Source organism: Melospiza melodia, chromosome 16 (genome assembly GCF_035770615.1).
Source record: "Melospiza melodia melodia isolate bMelMel2 chromosome 16, bMelMel2.pri, whole genome shotgun sequence".
NCBI classification, from domain to species: domain Eukaryota; kingdom Metazoa; phylum Chordata; class Aves; order Passeriformes; family Passerellidae; genus Melospiza; species Melospiza melodia.
This window is the reverse complement of record NC_086209.1, coordinates 8,838,348-8,864,150: the sequence shown is the minus strand read 5'-3', so window position 1 is coordinate 8,864,150 and position 25,803 is coordinate 8,838,348. Positions and strand designations below refer to the sequence as shown.

Below are 25,803 nucleotides of genomic sequence, written 5' to 3'. Positions count from 1 at the left end.
CACGGCTCGTGGTACTCCAGGGTGTGGGGCTGGTGAATGACCCACCAGTCTTTCCAAAGCCATTGGGAAGGATTTTTACTCTGAAGGTGGCTGGTCCCCCATCTGCTCAGTCCTTTCCTGCTCTGGGCTGTTGTAAGCAGCAGTTTGCAGCAGCCAGTGTGGTTTGCAGGGCTGGGTGAGCCTGCAGGGACCCTGGCAGCTCCTTCAGCTGCGTTCCCTTCTTGCTGCAGGCACGGGACATTCCTCCAAAAGCTTTACATGGACTTTGACAGGAGAAGAGCAGAAGGCCAAAACCTGCATCCTCTGCTAATTAACCCCCTTGGGCTCAACAAGAGTGTGTCCTCTGCAGGAGTCACCCCACTGCTTGTCCCAGCCCTCCTGGATCCATGCAGTGCTGTCACTGGACATGACACTGTCACATGGACACTACATGCAGCAGAAAACAGAAGGCCTCTTCTTCCATTGTTGAGGAACAGCAGATTTTAATAATTCGTGCTTACCTCAGAAGATCCTGAAAGTCATCTATCCACAGGAGTAATTCTCTGTGGGAGTGGAAAGAACACTGACAATTTGCTCTATGGCTTGACTGTAATCACTGCAGAACCAGCCAGCTAAGTGACAGATTTGACTCACACTGGGGAAGAGAACCTTGGTGAGACTTCAGCTTACAGCAGGAGGGGATGGCAGTGATTCAGTCAGGGCTGCTTGTCACGTCAGTGTACACTTGGTGACTCAGTGAGTTCTTGCTTCTGGAGAACCGGTCCTTTGAATGAGCTATAAGGCAGCAGCCTGATCACTCGTGGTCAGAGAAGATCACATGTGGTGTGCTGGGGCTGGGACAGTTTGTTAATCTCCTCTTGGATACGTGTGGCCTGCCTTACCTTTGGCAATAGCAACCAGCAGAAGGTAAGTCTTCATTGCTTGCCCTTGGCTGCTCCATAATGTGTTATTACACATACTCTGTGCATCTCCATCAGGAAAAAATCCCCAACAAATCAAACGAAAAAAAATGGTCAAAGGTATGCTCAGTTTGGTATGTAACAGCACAGCCCTTTCCATTGGCAGCACTTGGGGCTGGTAGAGCTTCCTGGGACCAGGCACAGCCCCGAGCTCAGAGCATGGCTGGTGCTCCCAGCCCCAGCACTGCTCCATGCCCAGGGCCCTGTGGGCTCTGCTGCAGAGGTTGTAAATTTGGTCATGTTTATTGGCACTTTTTTTTCCCCCTGGAAATATTGTAAATGTCAGACCATCCTCATCAAAGCTGGGTCTATTTCTCCGTTTGATGCCTGAGGAGGAGGAGCTGAACTCGTGGATTCAGAAGGAGAAGGACCACACGTTGCCTAGGGAAGCATAATTCTAAAAGAATGAAGGAGAATGGAAAACATAGACCGTGAATAAGATTTTTTCTTCTGGTGCGTAGGGAGATGTTTGCAAGGAGTGCCCTCTTTGTGGCAGGAGTGGCCGGAGCTGATGCTCCAGCCTCACTCCCGCCGGGCTTCTCCCACGTTTGGATGCGGACAGAAGCCCACAGGCTGTCACATGCACACGTCATCCGGGGGAGCCCCGAATTTCACGGTGCATTTCCTATTCCCAGCGGACGAAGACCAGGGAGGGTGATGATGCCTTTCAGGACCCCTTGCACTGCCGGCCGGCGCAGGTGGCGCCTCCCAGGTTGCCGCACCCCTCTGGGGAGCTCCCGGGCTCGGGGCTCGGAGGGCGGGCACCCCCCCGCGCCGCGCTTTCCCTGCGCGCTGCCCTGAAACACGAGATTTGCCCCCAGCCCCAGCCCCGGCCCGTGTGTCGTCACCGGCCGCCCGCCGCGCCCATTGGCTGCGCCAGCGCCGCTGCGGCGGCCCCGCGACGCGCGGGGCGGGCGGGCGCGCGCGCGGCGATTGGCGGCGCGGGGGGACGGGCCGCGCCCGGGGGGCGCTCGGCGGCGGCGGCGGGGGACGGGCGGGGCGGCGATGAGCGACGGCGGCTCCAGGTAACCCCGGCCGGGCGGCAATGAGCGCCGCGGCTCCAGGTAACCCGGGCCGCGCAGCAATGAGCGACCGCAGTTCCAGGTAACCTCGGCCGGGGCGGGTCCAGATAACCCCGGCCGGGCCCTGCGGCCGCCGGCGAAGCGCGGTGCCCGTGGCCGCGTCTGCGGCGCTCCGTCTCCTCCCGACGATGGGAGGATGACGCCGCGGGCAGGGCCGGGGTGCGCCGGTGGCGGGGCTGTCTCTGCGTCTCCGGGGTGCCGCTGCCGTCAGTGACACGTGTGTTGCCGGGCAGTCGGCGGTGGCCGGAGCCCGGTGTCCTGCGGGAAGGATTCCCGGAGCCGCAGAGCCGCAGCTGAAGTTGTGTCAGCGCCGGCACCGGCCATTAACGCGGCCGCGGTGCGTGTGTTCCCCATCTCCCAACAATGCCGCCTCTGGGTTGCGCTTCTGCAGAGGAGTGAGAAATTCTGGGCTATAAATAACCCCGCCTTTTTTTTTTTTTCCGTTTTTTTTTTTTTTTTTCTTTTTTAATACTCGTTATTGGCAACGCGCATCCGATTGACCTTGGCACCTGCCAAGTTTCTCCCGAAATCCCTTCAGGGAAGGGTGGTCTCTCTCTGTGCGTGCATGGTGGTGCCTGATGCCACACTGGAGCTGGTCCCTGTGCTGGGTTGTCCCTTTGTCCCAGACTTGTACACCAGCCAGCCGAGGAAGTGCTCCAGCGCGATGTCTGGCCGCTCCAGGCTCCCTCCTCCGCCGGGGGGGTCGCACTCGGCACGAGTGGCCCCTTTTGCTGGTCACTGAGGCAGTTTGCAGATCCAGTTTTCACCGATGCCAGAAAACGAGCCTTGTTTTAAACACAGCGAAGGGTTTAACGTGGAAGGCTGAGGGAATTCAGGCAGGAGAAGCCATGGCTTCAAAGCGAGCGACATCTGAAAGAGATGGTGGGCCCAGGCTGGGAGGAGCGGGGTTATCTGGGGCCCTGCAGCCCGAGGGGTGTCGAGGGGCTGGATTTTGCCTCTCCCCGTGTCATTCCGTTTGCGGGGTGGGCACGGCGTGTGCCAGCAGCGAACAGCCTGGGTATCTGTGTGCAGGGCTTGGCAAACCCCCGTCAAGGCTCCGTGCCGCTGATGCCCCACCTGCCCGGATCCGAGCCGGCGCCGGGGCTGCCCGAGAGGGGACGCTGCTTTCTCTTGTCTTGCTGGGCACGGTCGGGGATGCCTGCACGGGGAGCCTGAGGCCGGAGATCAGCAGGGGCTTTGCTGAGCGACTCTCGGGCTGACATGGAGCGAGGAGGAGGGGGAGGAGGACGGGCTGTCGGAAGGGCCGGAGCCAGGCTGCTGCCTGCCTGCCCGAGCGGGACACAGCGGTGATGAGTCCGGCTCTCCTGGCTCCTCTCCGGTGGATCCACCTTCTCCGTGGCTGGCAGGCGGGGAGGAGGGGCTCGGGCACCGCTCTGGGAGGAGGACGCTGTGCCGGGGGAAGTGGAAGTGTGGCACATGGCTGCAGAGGAGCCTCGGCCTTCCAGTCACAGGTTACCCAACGATGTGAGCAGAATGTGGAGTAAATCAGGGGTCAGGGGTAATGGGTTGTAGGTCTGGGACATGGACAGGTGCGTTGTTCGAGGCCCGGCAGTGAAGGTTGCCATGGCAGGTCATGCATGGACGGGAAGGGTTGCCCTGAGCCGGTGTTCTGCGGTGAGCGTGGGCTGGTGAGGGAGGGTGATGCTTGTGCCTGTGTGGAGCTGCATGGGTTGGGGCTGCATTCCTTGAGTGTGGAACTGGGCACAGGAGCTGGTGTCAGGCACGGTGCTGGGGCTGGGGGCTGTCTGGCTTTGTAGGTGGGGGGCTGCAAGCAGCTGCCTCTGGGCTGCACAGGAGGTTGTACTCTGAAGCAAGATGTGCATGGATGGCATTTCTTCACTGAGTGACTCTGGATAACTAAAAGTAAGTCTCAGGAGCTCCTGTTACAGGATTAAGTTTCAGGCCTCACGGGCCACCACTTGCAGCAGCAACAGTTTGAGAACAGCTGTGGCAGCAGTGCTGCAGGAGGCAATAGCCAGGGTGAGCTGCTTTGGTTGTCGCAGACCATGGGCTTGGGCCTCATTCACCTCAGGGCTCTAACACAAGTGTGCTGCCTTTTTGTAGGGACTGATGGGGGCTTTGTGCTTTCTAAGCTAACAGGCCCAGTGAGACTGTAGGAGGGTTTCCCAGAAGTTGGAGAGCATTTTACTGCTGACTACAGGGAAGAGAACTTTACCTTTCCAGGTAGACTGTTGACAGGGCAATTCTTCTGTAAGGATCTGACCAAAACTCAGAAAATGTGTGGAAGCTGGAGACTAGATTGTCTTGTGTGTCTTGAGCTGACTCACAAAGACTAGAAAAACAAAATTGGGCACAAGAGGTTGTCTTCCTCCAGCCCCCTGTATTTCTTTGCAAGTTTCGTACATACAATTCCAGAGATAGATCAGACACATTCAGCTCTGCAACATGTTATTGGACGTAGCAAATCCAGCTCTTGTGTTAGCCATCTCTCAGCATTTGCTCCTAGAGGAGAGCTAGTTTGTGGGGATAGTCCCATTTTCAGTTCTTGTTCGCTTTGCCTGAAGCTTTCTTCTCTTTTTCTTTTAATACTTTAATTGTGACTGTGGATCCAAGCGTCCCTGGAGCTGCCTGTGTTCTGGGTTCAAAACCAGCTGGGAATCTGAAGGTCTTTCAGATCTGCCTGCAGCTCCTCCTTCATTTTAGCCATGCCTGCACAGAACCGGTCGCAGGGGAGATGTTGCCAGATTTGGCTTCCGCTGCTGCTCTGGTTGGACTCCCTGTGACTTTGGGACATCAACAGCGCTGTCACTTTGTGCTTCTCTGGTTTGAGTACTGATTTCTGTTCTTGCTGTGCTGCACAGTGGGCAGGCAGAAGCTCACTGTGACCTTCCTCTTTCATTACCATTCTTAGCTCATGCCAAAGGTGCTTGAAGCTTTTCTCCAAGAACTTAATGGGGAGGAAGGGCAGTGGTAGAAAGGAGAGAGAGCATGAATTTCACCTGCAGAAATAAACTTTTTCATTCACTAGTGCTATTTTGTATTTAGCTAGCATTTTCTCCCTGTAGCTCTCTTTTGCCTTTTACCTTTCAGACACAAATAGTTAAGCTTGTGGATCTTCCCTTATGTTGGCCTTGATTTTCCTCTTACTCAAAGTATGGCATTAGGCCGAGTGGTAATTAGTAGGTTTCACTGGGCCAGGGTCAGCGCAGGTAGAGACACTGATGTGAATTTCTTCTCTCAGACCTGCTGTCGCTGGTTGTCTCCTGCTCCTAGCAGTAATTTTATAATGGAAAAATATGATAAAATTGTGTGGTTTGCTAGTGGATAGTCTCAGTGCTTGGAGTTCTGCAGATTGTCTCCAGGTGAGCATCAGCAGCTGTGGCTTGTATGCAGTGAACAGCAAGTGTGTCACTGTGCTTTGTTGGAAATTGCCAAGGGATTCTCATTTTGCCTGTTCAGTTGCACTGCTCCAGCTCAGCTCTGACAGTGCACTGTTTGAGTTGGCTTCCTAGGCTTTCTGAGACAGGGAATAGGGCTGCAAGGTGGCACTCACTGCCTCAGGTGGTGTGGGATGTGGCAGGTTTGGGTGCACCTTGCTCTGGGCAAGCACCATGGCATCTGCCATGGCAGTCCCACTGATAGGCATCCAGGAAGGCTGTGATGTTGTTGCTGCACTCTCATGTCCCCCTTTTGGAGCTCTTGATCCCAGGAAGCCCTGGGCAGAGGACAGACAGGCCTACAAGCACTCCAGGTTGTTGGCTTCTGGGTTGGGAAGGTCTTTGTGTCAGCATATGGCACCAGCCCTACCTGCAAGTCTGGCTCTAGAGCACTGGCCTAGGTGCACCTCCAGCTACTCTGATGTCCTGTCCTGTATCATTCCTTTCAGAGGCAGACTTGGAAATCATGTCCCTCTTAAAGAGGGGTATATCCTGCTCAGTTAGGAAACCTCTGCTATGAATGTTGCTTTGTTTTGCTCTAAAGGCTTACCATTATGGCTGTGTGCATAAGTGTTCAAGGGTAGAATTGTGTTGTTATATATTCAGTGTGCTCATTTCCCAACATTAGTTTTATTGTCAGTTGCTTATCTAGTAGTGTACCAACGAATGTGACTGAGTCTTGAGTGATGGAGAGCAAAGCTTGTCTCTGCCCTGGAGTCTGTGCTGCCAGTTCCACAGCTGGAAGAGTATTCAGTGCCTCCACATGCTGAGTTTGGGGCTTGGTGTGGTGCTCTGATACAGCACTAAGGGTCAGAGTTGGGGAATGGCAGAGGTAAGGTTGGATACGCATCCTTTGCTCTGCTCTGGTCATATGAACTGTCTTATTGCCATCAGAAGCAGATTAAGGCAGTTTGGATCCAAAACATACTCAAGGAATCTTTGGGTAATTTCATGTTTGTTTATTGTCCCAGTGGCAAAAGTGTGCTTTGTCAGGGAGTGGAAACAAACATTTGGGTGTGACCCTTTGACTTCTGAAAGTGACACCTGGCACATGGACCACTGAGCTCTGTGCTGTGGTCCAGCTTGCTGCTCATGCACGTGCTTTGCCACAATTCAAGGTACTGCAATGTCATTTTTGTCCAGCCATAGATGCCCATAAGCCTGAAACAAACTGCCATTTCAACATTGCAGTACAGCACAGACTCCAGAGCCAAACCATTCTCATTTCCTCTCTAATCCTCAAGTGTTGAAAATGCTCTGGCACCTTAGCAGGCTCAGTGTTGCTCTGCAGGGTGTATGCACAGTTCGCTGCATGTGATGAGGGCAGTACTAAAACATTTAAACATTTCTTGCCATGTCACCTGGGTGCACTCATTTCTCCAGACAGTGTTGCTGAAGGGGCAGCAGCTGTACCTCCCCCCAGCCTTTGTCCATTTGCTGGCATCAAAAAATCAGTTTCCCTATTTAGAAAGGGGACTGGAAAGTACTTCTCTGTGTCTCTTGAGGGGAGTGAAAGGCCTAATGTTTTCCATTTTCTGTCTGCTACTTCTCTATTCCCTATTGTGAAGGAGAAAATCCTCCAGATCAGAAATTTTCTAGGCGCTTCCCTGCAGAGAGTCTTGATTCAACCTGCAGTGCCCAGATGCCAGCTCATATTTATCAGGTGCATCCAGCCACTCCCCAGATGAAGCACAGGGCTGCTGGTGCATGGTAAACCTGAGAGAGAAAAACTGATAGCACACAATTAAAATCCTGGGCATTTGCTAAAGCTGTTTTTAATGTCTCCTCCCCTCACAGGCAGAAGATTGTGGACTTGGATTTGGGTTGCTCTTGATGTGTCACCAGAAAAGCTGTCATATGTGTGTTTGCAGAAATGGAGGCTTGGGAAAGGCTTTTAATTGTGATTCCACTCTGCATAACACAGATTGTCAGGCTTTAAGCTCAGGTTTGTTTGTATCAGGGACAGACATTGATACCACAGCTCCTATTGGTGCATGAATATTTTAACAACTGAAACGATGCCTGCTCCAGAAAAGAGCTGCTTACATCCACGTTTGATCTCTTTAGCAAGCCTAGGCAGCTCAGGGTGGCATTTCCTACAGATGTGGGATACATCAGCTGTGCTGTGCTCTGACTCTTTCTTCATTTCAGAAAATTCAAGCTGGGAAGAAGGGAGATTTCTAGCAAAAAACTAAAACAGACAGAATTTGCTCCTTGATTTGTTTATTTTTGAGGAGGGTGCCTTGCACTTTGTAGGATGCATGGACCAGAGAGGTGGGGTAATATTTGGAAGTATCTGGAGTGGCAGTCTGTGGGAATAGTCTTCTCCTATAATTTCTGCCCCATGGCCTGTGCTACAGCTTCTCTCCATACTCTTCTTCTCTCTCCACTTCTTCTTGCACTAGGGGAATGCAGAATCCCCCTCTTTAGGGGCACTCATGAATAATGGTTAGCATTTCAGAAGGCAGAAACTGAGAGTGGAGTCTTATTCTTTTCTGCAGTGTATTGACAGTTCACACACAGAGGTTGTGTCCTGGACTGTTCTTGAAATCTATTGTGGTCCTGAAATGCTGGAACCTCTGCTCTCTTTGTGTGTTTCTGAAGTAAATTGTCCACAAAGCATCTCTAATTAGGGGACACTTCTATGCCATAACTTGTAATATGAACAGAGCTTTTGAACAATCTGGTCTTCAGGACATGCTCTGTCTTCTCCCATGGTCTGTGGAGCACTCTGGACACTCCAGGTGAATGCCAGTGTTCTTCATGTAGTAAGGAGAAGCAATAAGAACCTGGTTACAAGGTAGTTTTCCAGTTCTAAATCCTTGGTTTGGTAAGCTCTCTTTCCCCTCCATTAGTGAACACAGCAGCACATGGATGAAGTTCCCAGGCCCACACATGGCACAGGAGGTCTGGTGCCTGATTCTTGGGTACTTTTTGAGCTGCATTTCATGTTTGCATTGCTGATCTCAGCAGAATGGCAGAGCCTGCCCTCATGGGTATACCTGGACACACGTGACTCTGTTTGAGGATTGCATCTATCCTGACTGTAATTGCTTGTGTACTGAAACAGGAATCACACAGAGCTGCCAGTGTACCCACAAGAGTCTGGTAAACATAATCCCAAAATCAAGCTCTAATAGGACTGGCTTTTGGGCAAGGAGAGGAAAAAGTTGTGCTCTTGCATAATCCAGCAGCTTCTAAGCACAAGTTCTCATCAGACTGATGGCTTTGGTTGGTGGGGTCATTAGGCAGAAGACGCCTTGCCCTGGTCTGCCCTGCTATGCTGGTGAGGTGTTGTGTTGTGGTCCATGGAGCTGGCTGTGTCTGACTCCTGATCCCCCTTGCCATGGAAGGGGCAGCTCAGGCTCCCTCTGTGCTCACTGGAATTTTGAATGTTGGTGCCAGAAGGCAGTGAGCAGTAGGTGCATGCATCAAGTATTATTCTGCACTCTGAGGATCTCGAAGCATATTTTCTGTGAAAACTGTTTTAAAGATCTACAATAAATGCCTAAAAGTCAGGCCTGGAAAACAAGCAGAGATGTGTTAAGGCTGGGTCTGACTGCTCCAGGGGGGCTGGGTGCCAGGTTGACTCATGTCAAACACACTGGAAACAAAAGGATGAAGTCAGATGCCCAAGGTCATCAGTAGGGTGCTGTCAGAGCAATGAAAGATAGCAGTTAGAAGTAAACATGATTGAAGTTTTGTGTCCTGAACTCACTGTGGAGAATAGTGGTGTTGGTGTGGCTGGGCACCTTGAAAACCTAGGTGCCTAAATGGGACCATGGCAACTAATAAGAACAATTTCCATCCAGCAGTGCCAGGGAGAGAAGAGCCCTGGCACCCCTGAGGCCACAAGGCTCATTTGAGACACACAAAGTGGAGGAGGGACATGCTGGATGGAGGATTGCTACTTGTGATATGTTAGGTGTTAAATGCATCTGACACAGGGAGCTTGTGAAAAGGTCTGGATTCAGGATGTGCTTGTGCTTAGCAGAAATGTTCTGTTCTGTTCTTTCTGAGAGCAGAAAGACAAGGCCCCCAGCCCCTGCTCAGCTGTTGCAGGCTGGTGCCAAGCCAAGTGTTGTCAGGTAGCCATTGCTCTCTGCACAGGTGGCCTGGGAATGCTGTGAGATCTGGAGTGGAAGATGTGGGGATCCCTGGGCACTGGGGGTTGGGGTTTAAAGGTGCTTTAGACCCTTTGCTTTGCCTTTTGCTTGTCAGTGTTTGGGAGAGGTGTCCTTGTATGCGTACATACCATATGCAAATGGATTTTGAGTTGTGTGTTTTGTCTGAATTTAGAAAAGGAGTGATTTGAAGAAAGAATCCTCCAGGAAATGCTGCTTTTGCAAGCACAAGCCTCTTGACTGTGATTTGTGGGGGAGGAAGGAGTGGGAATGAGGGGGAGGTTCACTGAGGTTTTCTTCTTTTCTTGTTGCGTTCTGGGAAAACTCCAGCCAAGGCCCACATACAGTGGGATGAATCAGCCTCCCTTTTGCCATAAGTAATTGGCAGCTCTAGCTGCAATGCAGGTTTGATGTATGCCTAATACACTTTTCCTTAGTTAATTGAGAAGATACACTGCAGTAGATGTATGATGTTGAGTTGGCCTTTGTATGGAGTCTGAGCTAGTAGGGAGATACTGTAGGCTGCTCCTTGAGAGGTTGGAATTTGATGCAAATGATATTCCATACTCTAGTCTGAAGGCTGTCATTGCTGTTCATCTGCTATAGAAAATACATTTCCTGTCTCATACACGTGTAGAGAGCACTGTAAGTTGGCACATGGCACTGTTACTCAGTGCAGGGTTTCCTTGGAAGAGTCTGATTTTATAAAAACTTAACAGAATATTCATGCTCTTAGATGAGTGGCTGTTCCTGTGCTGACAAATAAAGCATTTTGGCCTTCTCATATTCCTGTAACAAAATGAAAATCACTTGTTTTCTAAAGCATCTGGTGCCAATTCAGACTCAGAGCTTTCTGTGTCTGCTCTAGGATTTCCACTGGGCTCGGAAAACTTACCAGACAAGCTCAGCATTCACCACTGGAAGAATCTGGAGTAACCGGAGGGCTTTCTTGTCCTGGAAACAGGACATGGAGCAGTTGCCCTTGGCAGGTTAAGACTTGCCAAATGCCTTGTATTTCCTGTTGGAAGCCTATTTTTCCATGGAAGGACTATATAACTTTCACAACTGTAGTGTCTGTTGGTAAATATTGGCTTTGTGCAATATTTCACTTCATGCACTTCAGCAGAATATCAGCAGTACAGTGAAATAAGTGTGCTGTACTAGGGCAGTAGCATCAGTGTTCTTTTACTGTTTTCAGTGGTAAATACTGTACCTATTATTTTCAAAGCATTTGAAAATTCATTAGAAATAAGTCCCTTTGAGGAACCTGTAGTCACAAATGAGATTATCTCAGCCTTGGAGTTTTAGTCATGGCCAAAGTTTCACTAAATGTTGTCTAAAAATAAAGAATAATGGACTCGAATTATTCTTTCATGTGATTGCTTCATATGAAGGCATCATATGGCCTTCCTCCCTCCAGTTGTTCTGAGGTGGAAGAAAACAAGTACAAATGTAAAGTCTTTGCAAGGAACAACTGAAACAGTTGGCTCTGTAGCATTTTGCACCTGAAGTGAAACAGAAATGGCTCTTTTTGCCACGTACGTTTGTAGGGTACAGAAAGAACTCTGGATGTCTGAAGATACAAACAGGTAGAAAGCAGCAGGCTCCTTTCCATGCATCCTTGGCAGAGGAGCACTGCTACTTGTGAGATTCATTGTGTTACATGTGACTGCAGAGGGGTTGTCCCGAGGCCACTTGGGCTGTGCTCCTTCTCTCTCCAGTTCACCAGACAAGTGTTTCATGTTTTCTTAAGAATACCATTAAATGGACATTATTTTACCTCGTTTTGAAAAGGAACTGGTATTTTTACAGCTCAGGCTGATATGTAACTAACCTTTTTCTTTCCTGAACAAGGTCATTACATCATGATGCAGTAATCCTGTCTGTGGGATAAACCATCCTCTCTCTGTGTCTCTGTCTGCTGCTTTTATCTATGTTTGTGTGCACGGTGGGGAGGAGGCATGAGGGGAGAGAAAAAGTTTTGATTCTGGCCAGTTAAACTGTGTTTAGGGAGAATAATATGTGGGTTGTGAGATGCAAAGAGCTGTTGTCTCAGAGCTATTGCTTTGATACTTTATCCACAAAGAGAAGCTCCCCAGTCTCAAGTCAGAAGAGCCTGGGGATGAAATTACACCTTTGTCAGGCTATGACAGGTTAAAGTTTATGGAGATGCAGGTAGCAAATTATCCACAGACTGAATTGCAAAGGAGGGCTTTAAAATGGGGTTTAAAAACCTGCTGGGGAGATTAAGTGGATAAAAATATTTAGTTCTTGTGCCCCTCTTTTTCTGATAATACTCAAAGCAATCTGTGAAGGAAGGAGGGACAATGTTGTTATCCTGGTCTGAGCCCAGAGGAAGCTGAGGGATGGAGTAATGGCACTATGGGTGGAACAGGGAAGAGCAGGAGCCAGCAGCAGGACCCAACCATCGTGCTGCCTGTCTCATTCCCTGGCCATTAGACTAAGCTGCCTCTCTGCTTGTTGCAGTTTCTAATTTGTCTTGGATGTGTCTGTGTACTTTTCCCAAGTCAGTTTACACCACAATATGTCATTTATGGCTAGCCTGGGGGGTGCCCAGTGAGGTATGGTTCTATGGTTCATAACTATTTTTGATTCACTTACAAAGGGATTAGGTGACGTGGTTGCCTGGACAGCAGGGGCTGTACTTGGTGAGCCAGTGGGTCTCTCCCAGTCCTGTGTAACCTGAGGTGATGCCATCTAAGCTGCAGCAAGATGCCAGTGATGTAATTTCAGACTGTCTGGCCCAAGCACAGTGAAGGCAGGGAGGCTGCACATGTGTAGGACAGGCTGAAGCAGAAGACAGACAGGGTTTGATTCAAAATTAAACCAGGTAACTGAGCACAGTAGAGCAGGTGTATTGGTTGTTGACTCCCTCTTCCACCTGCTCTTAGAGGAAACAGCCCCTGCTTATTTTACTGAACAGCTCTGAATCTGTTGCAGATTAAGATAAATAACTAAGTTGAGTCATCAAGTTGTAGTGTCTCAACAAACTACTTAAAAAGATGTCAAGTCCTCTCTGTGGGTGGGTGCTAAAGTGGCAGAACTATTAGAGAAACATCTAAAATCACATGAGGATTTCACTGTTAGCATCATGCCAGCTTTATGGCAGTGCTAGAGCATGTGTCTTCCAGGCTGGAGGTGACAGACACCCGTGGCTGTCAGCAGGACAGGGCTATGATGGCCCCTTGCAGGTCATGCTGGCATGGGCACAGTGCTGCACTCACATGCTTTTGCAGCTCCAGAGCAGCAACGTGCATCAGCTTGCTTAGAGTGCAGGCAGAGCTCAGATCAGGCTGTGCCCATCTGTGAAGATTTAGCTATGTCTGAGCAGTCCCTGCTCCAGTCAAAAGGGACACCAGTAATAACCACTAGATCCTCAAGATAATATTTCTATACTTTGTACTTGTCCTTCATTTATTAAATCCCCAAATGCAAGAGTCTTCTTATGGAGATTACATGGCTGACAGTGTTTGCATCCGTGTTTTGTCTGTACTGACTATTGATGCAGGTAGGCTCTGTGTAGTTTGGTCCAATGTCAGTGTTTTAATGGAGAAGAGAAGATTTCTAAATTGGATTAATTGATTATCTTCTTTTGTAATTTTCTGTTACTAGAAAAATTCTAGCAAATGAGTGTGTACTAATTTGTTTGGATTATTGTTTTGCATCTGTTGTATTCAGTGCAGGGTCTCAGTGTAGTGCAGATGAGAATGTTTGGACTCAAATTCCAAGGTGATGTCCATGTTTGAGAGAAGCCATGGCCAAAGCAGCACTTCCCATTGACTGACTTTTCAGCAGCCATTTGTTATTGTAGTTTTGACTTTTTTTTCCCTGCCAGGCTAAATTTCAGAGCAGCATTGATTTTGTTTCTTCATGTGACTTGTGATTTGCTGAGTTGCAGGTGACAGCAGCTTTCCCTGATCCTTAAGGGGTCATTCTGCATATGTGTGTGTGTGTTTAAAAGCTGCAGAATCACATTTTAAAAGCAAAGTCCTCTAAACATGCTGAGTGTAACACCTTCCCTTTTGCACTTAATTTTAAAGCCAAATATTATAAAAACAGCTCTCAGTGCTTTGATGTGGGTTCCTAATTTTCTCATTGATGCCATTAATATTGCATGCCCGGTTGCTTCATGGTGGATGTCAGTGCTGTGTAACAGCAGCCATCTGTGAGAAAGGAGCTGCTTCCTGGCATGGAGTGAAATTCAGGCCAGCTGTGGATGCTGGAACCACATCTTAGAGACTCTTCCTCTGGGCTCTCCCTTCCCTGTGCTTTGCCTGAGCAGAATTTCTGGTACCCAGAATCCCACAGCCTGTGGAGCTGCATTTCTGTGTTCATGTCTGAGCCTCACTCTGAGGAGAGAAGGTAGGGCCTGAATCACTGCCACACTGTGCTGGTGGCATTCCAGAAGGTGCCCCTCAACTCAAGGGCTTGCCCATGCTCTTGTTAACTTTGAGCAGTACTTGGGATGTCTATGCCTGCACCCATTCAGCACAAGTGGTGTTTTATGGGTCTAGTAAAACAAGTGAAAATGCAATTGCGACTCTGGCCTAATACTTCAGGGGAAGCCAGGTTTTCTGTGGTTTTTTTCCCTGTCATGTTGGGGAAAACATTATTTCTCTGCCCTTTAGCTTTAATTTCTAGGCATACAACCAGGTTAGAATTGAGAGAGCAGGGGGAAATGAACAAACTTTAAGCAGCATCCCAGCTAAGTCTTAAATACAGAGGATGTGTATCTTGCCTTATGTTGAAGTGTTTTGCAATTAAACTTCTGGGATCTGAATGGATTTCCAAGCCTGTGGCAGAGATCTCACAGAGAGAACCTGACAGAGATTATTGCGAGCAAAAAAATATTCTGTCAGTACCATTTTCTTAGTCTGAGTTAACTACCTTGGGCTGTCATGACACACCTTCTAGCCTAGAGGATAGTCCTTATGAAAAATAATGATCATTGGGCAAATTCTGCCTTCAATTATGTGATCTGACCTCAGCTTTTCATTTAAGTTACAGAATTGGGGTTTATAAAATAGCTGTGTTTAATAATCCTTCAATTCTTACGTTGATGTGACATCCTAGATGGCATTTGCAATAAGAACATGGTCTCAGGATTTCTACTGTTTTCTAGCACACATTCTTCCTTTCTGTAGCTACCTTCCAAGTCCTTTTCCTCTCAAGAGGGAAGATTTCATTTCTCAAGAGTTCTTGGGACAGGCATTTTCAGATCACTGCAGGCATAGACCAGTTACTCAGGAAAGGGCTTCAACCCTGGAGGTGCTTCCTTATAGACAGTGGAAAGAATACATGGTTCTGCTCTCTGTGCAGCCTTTGGAAGAGTGGAAACTTGATTTTGAGGGCAAACAAACCTTCTGCAAAGAGTTGGGAAGTGATCCATATTCATCTCCATTTACACATCTTCAGTATCACTTTTGTCAGACTGGGATCACATGTTGCACTTTATGGTATAACGCCCCTGAATGTAAATTAGGTCAAAACACACTTACAGTTTGCAGCAGCCAAAGTTATATTAGTGCTGTTGATAATTGCTGAAAGAGTAGAATGATTACCCAGATAATGATGGCTGAGTTCCATCAGAAAAGCTGAATGCTCACCTTCTGATAAAGGGCCTACCTTTCAACTGTTGTGAGACTTTGCTGAGCTGGGGATATAAAAGCCCAGAAAACTGGCACAGATTCTTTCTTGGTGGCTTTTCAGATACTGGCCACATGGAAATGTTTGGTGGCATGAGAAGATAGATTAGGACAGGGGTCTATGCATTTTTTCCCTCAGACTTCAATGCCATAGAAGTCAGTGGAACTACTCAGAGCTAAAGGGGAAGAGCAGCTTTCCTCTTCAGCTCACAAGTCATCAGAGATTTGTATTATCTGATGTGAATCCCATTTCAGACTTAAAGGAATGCAGTCCCAAATCCTTCAGCAGCTCCCAATTTTTTCATTGCAGATACCAGAACCATTGTTTAACTGCTGCTGTGGTGATCTTGGAGAACCTGAATGATCTGTGGAAGCACCAGGAGCTCTCTCAGTCATGTCGTGTCACAGAATCAGAGAATGGCTGGTTTCAAATCCTTGCACTTGCTTCCAACCCCTTGCCATGGGCAAGGACACCATTGAGGAGAACAGCTTGCTCAGAGTCCCAACCACCTTGGCCTTGAATGCTTCCACAATAGGGACATCCACTTTTCTGGGCAACCTGTTAAAAATACAGAATGGTTCATGAATTTAGGTGGGTTCTTGGTAGTGAAGATGTTAATCTTGGCCAGGCCCAGAAGCTGATGCCCCAGGTATATGTCCTCAGTATGTCTAAGTAACTTCTGCTTGGAAGATGAGTAGAAGTATTTGCTTCCCACTTGGATGAGGCACATGCAACTGGAGACAGATTCCCATGGGAGCTGAGCACTGCCTTCCATGTGCACCTGAAATGGGCAGTAATTTCTCTGCTGTATTACTCAATCCCATCATATCCTTTAGAAATTTAAGGAATAAGATGTTTAGCACAGGAATTTTTTCCCAGGGAGGTCCAGGTATGGATTCAGGTGGAAGCTTTGCACAAAGAGCAAATGAGCTGTGCAGTGAGGTCTGGAAGTGTTTTCTGGTCAGGCTGGTATGTCTCTCTGAAGGAAGAGTGAGAAAAGCTTTGTTTTGACAAAGAGGACATGGAGGCTCTCTGTTTTGGGGTAGATGCTATTTGTTGACTCCTTCATAAAATCCTTGATGGAAGAAAGAACTTTTTATGGTGGAAAGTGCTCATGCCAAGTAAAACAAGAGGTGGTGGCTTGAAATAGAATTAAGTATTTCCAGGAGAAGCATGAAATGTGTTCTATTTTCAATGCATGCCTTAATGCCATAGCTTAGAGTTTCCTTGATAGCATTTGTAATCAGCAGGCTCTTATCCATCCCTACCACTATTAGTTGAAGCTTAATGATTCATAATTGTATTGGTTCTTTATCACTCAACTTGCCAAGTTAATGTCTTGGAATGCAGGATGGATTTAGTGCCTCACTGTCTCTTGATGCTCTGCAGTGCAAACGCATACTTAGCCAAAGCCTTTGGGAAGGTGCATTATCAGAAATTGTAGACAACTGCACACCTAGAAGTAAAGGTGTTGCATACTGATTATCTTGGCAAGTCCTTTTAATGTCACGTTGTCCTACATTCACAGAGTTTGGTAAGAAGGAAATTAGTGAGAAAACTGAATGATAAACACTGATTTTTGATTTGTGCACATACATACACATAAATTGAATTTTTGCCAGCTGTTGCCAGCAAACCATCAAAGCAAATTTTTTACTGAGGGTCAACAGGCAGAGAGTAGAGGTGTGTAATTCCTGGGGCACCAGAGCAGCTGCAGTGTTCTCTGCTGGGTCAGGTGGTGATGCTGCAGCTGGACAGGAGTGCATCTCTCCTCCAGCTTCTCCATGGAAGTCAGCCTGGGCCAGCTGCTCAATAGGGCACTTGCTGCTGGAGGTGTCTGTGCCTTGTGCTGATGTGCCAGCTGGAAGGGCAAACTCAGGAGCCCCTTTCAGAACTGCCAGCACAGCTTTGGCAGCAGAGTAGACGTTGCTTTGGTCTTCTGTCTTACAAAAAGATTGAAGGTGATCTGTGCTGTCAGTGTGGGAGGAGGAATCATTCATTACAGAATCATAGAATGGTTTGGGTTAGAGGAGACCTTACAGACCGTCCAGTTCCAGCCCCCCTGCTATGGGACACCTTCCACTGGACCAGGTTGCTCAGGGCCCCATCCAGCCTGATCTTGAACAGTCCCAGGGATGAGGCAGCCACTGCTCCTCTGGGCAGCCTGTGCCAGGGCCTCACTGCCCTGACAGTAAAAAATGTCATCCTAACATCTAATCTAAACCTGTTTTCTATCAGTGTGAAGCCATTCTTTCTCCTCCTATGACTACAGTCCTTGTAAAGCATCTCTCTCCAGCTCTCTTGTAGCCCATTTAGGTACTGGAAGGAAGTTCTGGGCTTGTCAGAAAAATGGGAGCAGTCTGACTGTTTCACTTATAAGTCCCCTGCTTTGAGTGGTGTAGACAGCCAGTGTAAACATGCTTGTGCAAATTCCAGCCTTTGCCTTGATCCATTTTGTGCAATTGGGTTGTCTAAGTAGTACTGGTTAGATGTGTTTGCATTGCAGTTCAGATTATAATAAGCAATTTTCTAGGGAGAGCCTGGCCAGTGTGTTCCATGTTGTCAGCTGGGTGAAAGAGCTGAAGGGAAGGCTGCTGAGTTCCAGTAGATCAAAGTCCTGGTGGTCCTCTCCTCCCCTCTGCTGGGAGTTCTCATCCTACGAGCCAAGTTGAAGGAATGTCTGCCTCAGCATTTGTTACGTGGAGTGGGAGAGTTATCCCAAATCCCTTTGGTGGCACTTTAGGTTAAGTCAGCAGATGTTACACAGGAATGGTTTAGTGCAGAGACATCTTCCTCCCTGCCAGTGTTTCTGGGTGAACAGGAGCTTTTGGCAGCAGGGCTGCTTCAGAGAGTCTCATGGGACACAGCGATGTCACATGGCTGCCTTTGCATGTTTAGAGTGTGTGGCCCTGTGCCCATCTCCAGAGCTCTTTTAAAAGGTTCTAGGCCAAGATCATCATTCATTTGTTATAACTGACATGTTGTGCTTGGATAAACTGGTTTGTGTTGAGTCCAGCATCACAGGTTCCTACAAAGGATAGATCCAAGTTGCCTGTGGCATGTATGTCAGATAGCCATGATAACAGTGGGAAATAACAGCAGTTCCTCACCTTCTACCTTTCCTAAGCACTCACCAGTCATTAATGAATTAATAATCTGCACAGAATCCCTGGGAGGTGGCCAGCAGGTTGTTTTTTGTGGGAGGGAGGTTGAGTGGAGATCTGACATCCTTGGACTCCTGACAGCTCATCTTGTGATACATGTCTGTGTGTACACAGCATCTCTCACAGTTAAGTGGAATCTGAGCTCTCCCCATTGTGGGGCCAGGTAGGAAATAGTTTTGTCTTTGATATCTCCCTGGAACTAGGATCATTTTGAGAAAAGAAGAAATACTATTAAGATTTCAGAGGACTGGAAAAATTGTTCTGAGGAATCTGGATCTCCTGCCTTGCACCTACAGTGCTGGTGCCTGCACTGAACCCAGGCTTCCCAGCCCTAATTCTGGGCTTTTTTCAGCTGCTCTTTAAGAGAACAGAAATGCTCTTCCTTCTCTGTTTTCTCCAGAGACACATCCTTCTGATGAAGCCTTCCCAAACAGTGGCATATTCCCATGAAAAAAAATTCTCTTTCAAGCCACTGACATGTAACTTGCTGAAAAATTAATGACCAGTTTCTGTCAGAGACTTTGCCTTTCCGGTGAGCATGGCCTGTTCCTATCAGATGCCTTCAGGGAGGCAGAATCTGAAACACAGGATCAGTCCCAGGTTACCAAGGATTTGTTACAGGATAATTGTAGCCACTGAGAAATGAGGGAATGGAGGCACATTGTAATTATGTAATTGGCCGCAGTCCCCATGATAAGTCAGTTACAGAGCAGAGGAGAACATCTGATTCTTGGCATTTCTTCCTGTGCTCCTGCACAGGGAGGCAGGATGGGAAAAATCCTTCTGAATTTTGGATTTGATTTGGGTACTGAAGGCTATTTGAAAGGCCTTAGCTCCCATTAAGAAATTATGAGGATGTCAATAGTAGAATTAATTTTTGGAAAGAAATCAGCCACAAAGAGATGTAGCTGAAGATTGGGGGACTCGTGTCAGGGTCTGCAAACATGCAGAGGGGGTGTGATCAATGTACATAGCAGGAGAGTATTCAGTAAGGAATGTGACCAGCTGCACTTGCTCCTAGACCTGTAGGCAAGTATTTAAATGTCAGAAGATGAAGGTGAACATGTGCAGCAGTACACTAGGGCAAAAGGTGATTTTGCTGTCATTGTTTTCAAGTGACAGCGATTGCTGTTCCCTGGAGTACAGGAGATGCGTTGTACAATTTTATTCAGAATATAAATTTGATGTCTTATGTGCTGTGTGTACAGGGGGCAGAACCAGGGCATTCAGCTGCATTTCTTAGCTGGGGACCTTACAACTGCTGGTGGTGAATGCTGGCTTGCAAGAGGAGGAGTTTGGGCTCTCGACGTGTGTATCAGGGGGAGGTGATGGCTTGTTTGTTAATTTATATAATTTTTGCATCCATAGATTTATTAGGGCAATTTGTAATGGTAATTTGATCTCTGTACATTGATTTCCCAATTTGTAAGCTCTTTGCAGACTGGTGCCTGTGCTCTGGCTGGCTCAGGTCAGCTTCATTCAGCTTCTGCTGCTGAGGGTGAGCTCTGTGTGGCCAGGGCTGTGTGTACAGTCTGCCCTTGGTACCTTTTCTCATTTAGGCTAAAAGGGTGAGACTTTCAGAGGTGGAAAGCCCAGAATTCTGGCCCTTGCTCTACAGACAAGTGTGTGATTTGTCTAATAAGAATTCACTGATTACTCCAGAAGTCCTTTGAGATTACTGGAATTACTTAATTGTAGCTGGTGAAGGGCTTCATAAACCTGAAATAAATCACTCTTCAGATGCCCAAAATGTTAGCATTCTATAAAAATATTTTCTAGACAATGGAAACACAGGAAGTAGTACCAGAACAATATCTGTAAAATGTTGAATTTATGTAGGAGCTGTTGCAGGCTGAGCAGACTCTGAAGGTAATGAAATAGTAATAAACCATGATGTGATGGCCCAAATTTTCCAGCAGAGGCTCGTTCTGTGTGCACCATCCTGTGTCAGCCCAGATTAGACTTGCAGCTCCCAGGGTGAGATGGAGAAGTGTGCTCACTGCTACAGCAGGACTCCATGTGCCTGGCATGCCCAGAAAATGATACAGGGCTGCCCCTTGTGAGCCACGGGCTTTGCCTTCACACTTTCTGTCCTCCCAGGGTTTGTGCATTCATTAGCTGGCAGCTTGGCTTGGGCTCCCGTGGCAGGCAGCCTGGTTTGCAGCGTGCAGAGCCTGAGAGATGCCCTTGCCTTGGGTGGGAGCAGGGGGAATGCAGCCCTGCTCATGGCTGGGCCAAGTGTGTCTGAGTCACAGAGAGGGCAGGCAGCCAGGGCTTTCCTCACAAAGGCAAGGAAGCTGAATTCATTTAGTCCTTAAAGGAGTGTTCAGCTCGCAGATTGGAAGGGTCCCTAGAAATCTGATACATTATTACTGGAGTCTATTCAGATACTTTGGTGGAAATTGAATAAGACTTGAAATGTGCTAAAGTCTTTGCACTTTTAGCTGTAATGACAATGCTGATAAGCAGAATTGAGTTAAAGATAATAAAGGAGAGAGCTGTCTTCCCTGGACTGGTACCTGGTTTCTCTTGAATCTCTAGAAGTGTCTGCACGTACATTATTTCAGGTTTTGTTTTGTTTCCCTGTGGTATCATACTTTAGTAAATAATTTGTGATTCTTTGTGACAATTTTTCTTTACTCCTGAAGGAAGGAGATCCAGTTTCTTGTCCCTTTTGGCTTTCAAGTGTGTAGTTGCAAACAGCCTCTACCATGTCTCTTCTTAACATTTCCTCCTGTTTACAGTTGTGCCTGTACCATGGGAAAAGTTTACTTAATGCAAAGTAAATATTTTCTCTCTTCTAGTACATTAAGGTTTTATTGGTTTATTTTGTTTCTGATGACAAATAAAAGCTGTTTACGTGCCAGAAATCACTAATTTTGCAAAAAAACTGTTCATCTCTTAAAATTGAGTGGATACTTCCATTCAGGTATAAAGACTAAGCAAATAGGGTGGGTGGTCATTGCCTTTTTCTAGAGTCTGCTCTTAAGTTTCCCTCTGAAATTTATCACAAGGGGGAAACAAAACTCTGAACATTTACAGTAGTAGATCCTTGGCTGGTTTTCCACTGTAGCTTTCTCCTACCCCAGGTCTGTGTGTCTCTGTGCTGGGGTGGATCTCTAATCTGTCAAGCAGTCCTGACAAAGAATGGGGAGCAAGAGTAACTTCTCCTTGCTGTAGCTTGTTTTGCTGGGTACAGGGGCACTCTAATGGTGCATGTTGTTGATAGAAGTTCTGAGGTTGGTGCTGGCTGGTGTATCATGACCTGTAGTCTTGCAAAGTCAGCCACCTGGCCTATCAAGGCATGGTATTGCATTACTGTCTGTGGCACTCTGAAATCACTTGCAGTCTCCCGTTCTAATGAGGTGATAATTTGGTGTGTTAATGCACTCTCTTCCACTGGGACATGGGCACTTCATTCTGTAAAGTTGCCCTTTCTGCAAATGTCTTTGCTGCCATTAGTGACCACCAGGACGTGCTGAGGGCTGATGCTCTTTGAAGAATGGGGTCAGTTATTCCTTGGAAGCACTTCATGGGGTTGTTTTCATGGTCCTTTCTCCTGGCTTGTGACCCAGACAGTGCTGGTGACTAGTAAGATGTGCATGGACATGTCACATTCCAGGGAGTGTAGCTCCTGGCTCCTTTTCTGTCTGAGCAGATGCACTTTGTGAGCTGTAAGGCATCAGCTGTAAATGGAATGGGACACTGCCTTTCCATACTTGCTCTTCTGAGGTTTGCTGCTGAGGCATCTTGGTGTTGCTGTGAGCTGCTGTGCAGGACTTTGGTACCTCAGGGCTGGGCAGGGAAAAGCAAGCACCTGCCCAAGGCTGTAAATTAGGGAGGAGCTGACAAAATCAAGGCAGTAGCAGAACAGCTTCCTGCAGAGCAACCTCTCTGAGTGGCTGGAGGGACAGGGCTGGTGTCAGGCCAGCTCAGGGAGAGGCCGTGGGGCTGTGCTGTGTCCCCACTCCTGGCTGTGGCTGCCTCCAGCCTTGTCCTGCTCAGGAGAGCAGAGGGATCATCAGCAGCCCTTGGGCTGGGGTGGGACCCGTGTCTGGCCCTGACCCCACCCACTGCTGCAGAGAAACCCTTGGGATGAAGGGCTTGGCTCTGAGCTCTGCAGGGTGTGCTGATGGCCTCAGATGTTCCCTGGCTTCAGTGTCTGCAGAGCTGCTGCAGCTGAAGGTGCTCATCACATCTTTGGCTCCAAGAATTTCTTTAAAGGCCTCAGAGGTAAATGCAGGCCAGGAATTAACCTCACTGAGAATAAGTTCACTCACTGATGATTCTTACATTGTGGTTGGTCTTTGTGGCCTGTAATTTAGTGTGGCTTTTAATTGGTTTAGTGTATTCTGTGGTCTTCCTTTTCTGTTACAGTTTTTTAATCAAAACCTCTTTTATTTTAAGGCCTTTCAGGGACATAAGTTTCTACAACAATGATAATATTTCTTTATCAAATGTGTTTATCATTTCATGTTTGCACAGTCGTGCTACCAAGCAGTGGATGGTTCTGTCTGTCAGTTTCTGTCAAGCTAAAGTGATAATACCTCTGATTATGTGAGGGGCTTTTTTATCAGCAGCTTGTATTTGCCCACTGATCTCAGGACATTTTTTTATTCTACATCTTCAGCATTCAGCGGCATTTCTCCTATGATTGCCTCTTATCACTGCAGCTGGCTCTACAATCCAGCTGGAATCAGAATCATCTTTGATTTAATGGCAGAGCAGCAAATGTAGCTGTAGAAGGGCTAACAGCTTCTTGTGCAGAGCCTGACTATTGAGAGTCTCCTGAGGTTTTATTGCAGAGATCCTTCTTTTTACAGGATCATCCTCACTGTCTTCACCCTTGTTATTCACATTCTGGAGAAACTGCATTGTGGAGGCATTCTGGTTCCTGTGTGTGTTAACCCCATTGCTCTGAGATGAGCCTTGCTCTTTTTGCATATCTCTGTACTGTGCTTTTTCCAGGCCACAGAGCCTGGCTTTTCAGGCAGCCTCTCCTCGTGCCTGGGGTTCTTTTAGTCACATTCTCACAGTGCATGTCTAGGGCTGTCACCCATTTCACTGGGGGACCCCTGGTATCCCTTCAGTCACACACAGACATGGTGATGCACAGCTTTGTAACCAGAGCATTTAATCTTTGCTTCATGATTTTGCCTGAACAATAGTGCCTTTAGACAGGTTCATGTTGGCTGAGATCAGACAATACATCAGCTGTTCTGGATTGGGTTTTTTTTAGATACTGACCCTTGCAACAGTGTCTTGCTCATTTTTCATCATTTTCTGCTACTTAGTAAAATACTTTTACCTCCAGTTTTCTTGTCTTTTCCTCCTCAAGGACAGATCAGTGTAAAGGCTCTGTTCTCATGTCTGTTAACCTTTTATTCTTTGCAATCTAGCATTTCCAGAGGTTTGGTATCCCCCCAGTACTTCCTGTTTTCTCAGCTCATTGGAGGTATTTTGTTTTTCTTTCTCTCTTCTTCACTTGCTGTCCAGTTTGTTGACACTGTATTACATGTACTGTGTGCTAACTGACAGCGTGATTGCTGATGATTTCTGAAACTAACCTGGCTCTTTATTAGGTTCTTTAAAGTCTGATAGATGTGGCAAAATAGAAGCAACCTCTTATCTGTATTAACAGCAAGGGAAAGAGCCAAGTTCCTCACAGAACCATAAAGAACACACAAAGACAGTGAGTAACTTGTCTGAGGTTATTTGTGATGTCTGTGGCAGGTATAACACACTTCTACTCTCAGCACATGGTTCTGCCTAGCAATATGCTCTGCAAGGAAACAAAACAAGAGGCTGCTCCTCTCCCCTGGTGAAGAGCAGCTCCAGGTCTGTCCTGAGGCAGAGCTGAGGGTGCTGTGAGCCTGGACGTTGGCAGTGTGTCCCATCTTCCCATTGCTTCTACTGTTACTTCTGGAGTGGGGTCTGGAAAGAAATGTGCCTGTGCTGCTCACTGTGGGTGTGGGCATCTTGTAGCCAGGTACCCGTTTGAGGTGGCAGTTTTTACTGGGGAGAAGCAGATTTGCTGCTGTCTGTGTGCTCATGGAAATGCTCTTTACAGTTCCAAAAATCAGCTGGAGTTTGTCATGGGGTGGGACATGTTGGGGGCACAGGCCTGTTGGAGATTCCAGCTGTGGTTCTGTAGGAAACAAACGTGGAGACCTCATCCTGTGTGTGCTGGCCAGGCTGGAGGTCACGAGCCATCAGTGCTGTGTCACTGCAGCTGCACTGGTGTTCTCTGGCTGTGTCAGTGCCCTCACACAGGCTCAGCAGGCTGCGTGTCCCTCTTGGGATCTGTGCCTGGGACAGCACTGCACCTCCAGACCCTTTCCCTTGTTTGTATTGACTGAGGAATAAAGACAGGCAGAAGAGCTGTTAAGGTTTTCTTGGGCAACTTCTCTCCTTGGGTGCTGCTTCTCTGATGTCCTCCCCATTTCTCAGCCTGCTTTTCTTCTTCTATAACATGTAACAATGCAGCTGTCATTCTGTGCCTCATAAAAGCCTCAATTAATGTACTTCAGTTTTCTTTAAAGCCTGAAGTTGTAAATAGTAAGTAGAGGTGTCAGACAGTAGTAGACTTCAGCCAGCAGCAGAGTAAGTGTTGATGCACTGTTTTAAGAACAAGTTTCTTTGCAAAGCTTTTATGCCATAGATCTGATGTGTGTGGCACAAGGAATCTATTTTGGGTCCTATTGTTGTTCTCTTTCCTCTTCCCTTGCTCTTTTATTGTTTACTTGTTTCTGTGCATTTTGATGGTTTCTTATTTTGGCCACCTTTGACCTGATACAAGATTGCATTAGTGTCAGCTGCTGCTCTGGGAGTTGGTACTTCTGTACAGATTTGCAGTAGGATCTAAGACTGCTTTAGAAGCACTTCCTGAGCAATGGAGGCAGTTCCCTTTTACAGGAGCTGTTGCAGATGGCTCTACACATCTTGGACAGAGATCTTGAGAGTATCCGGATGTGTTGGAAATGGAAATGTCTTGGCTCTTGTCTGCTTATTTAAAAAACTTTGGGTTCTTTTGCACCAGTGACTTGGAAAAGTGCTCCCACGTTCTGTAGACAAGGCCTCTGTGCGTGTACAGAGGTCAGTGGTTTGTCCTGGCAGAAATTTGCAGGATACAGGAGTGAATCCCAGAAGTGTGAATCCCTGCTGGTTGCTCTAACTGGGATTTGTAGCATGTGTGGTTTCCAAAACCAGAGTAGTCCCTACTGGATTCTCCCATACAGGGACTGAGGCTGAGGTGTCCTGGATGTCACCACCTCTGGGGGCTTTTTGTCCCACTCCAAGTCCTTGCCTTGGTGGTTGCAGACTCTCTGCAGGAGGCTATGGACAAGTGCAGGGGAACTGTGGCTAGATCCCCAGACACCTTTATTTTT

At 47.6% G+C, this 25,803-nt stretch overlaps 1 protein-coding gene across 6 annotated transcripts in view; it reads left to right on the top strand.

The window, feature by feature from the left end:
- PAK3 (p21 (RAC1) activated kinase 3) overlaps window positions 1-25,803 on the top strand; it is a 174,942-nt gene that overhangs the window by 101,573 nt on the left and 47,566 nt on the right. Inside the window, exon 1 of one of the 6 annotated variants that reach the window (XM_063170538.1) lies at window positions 1,936-1,984. The exons of 3 other annotated variants lie outside the window; for them this stretch is intronic. The gene's annotated coding sequence lies outside the window, so the exon portion shown is untranslated. Of the gene's footprint in view, window positions 1-1,935; window positions 2,064-25,803 lie in introns of those variants that run through there. 2 more of the 6 variants (XM_063170536.1, XM_063170540.1) reach the window with 2 other exon arrangements.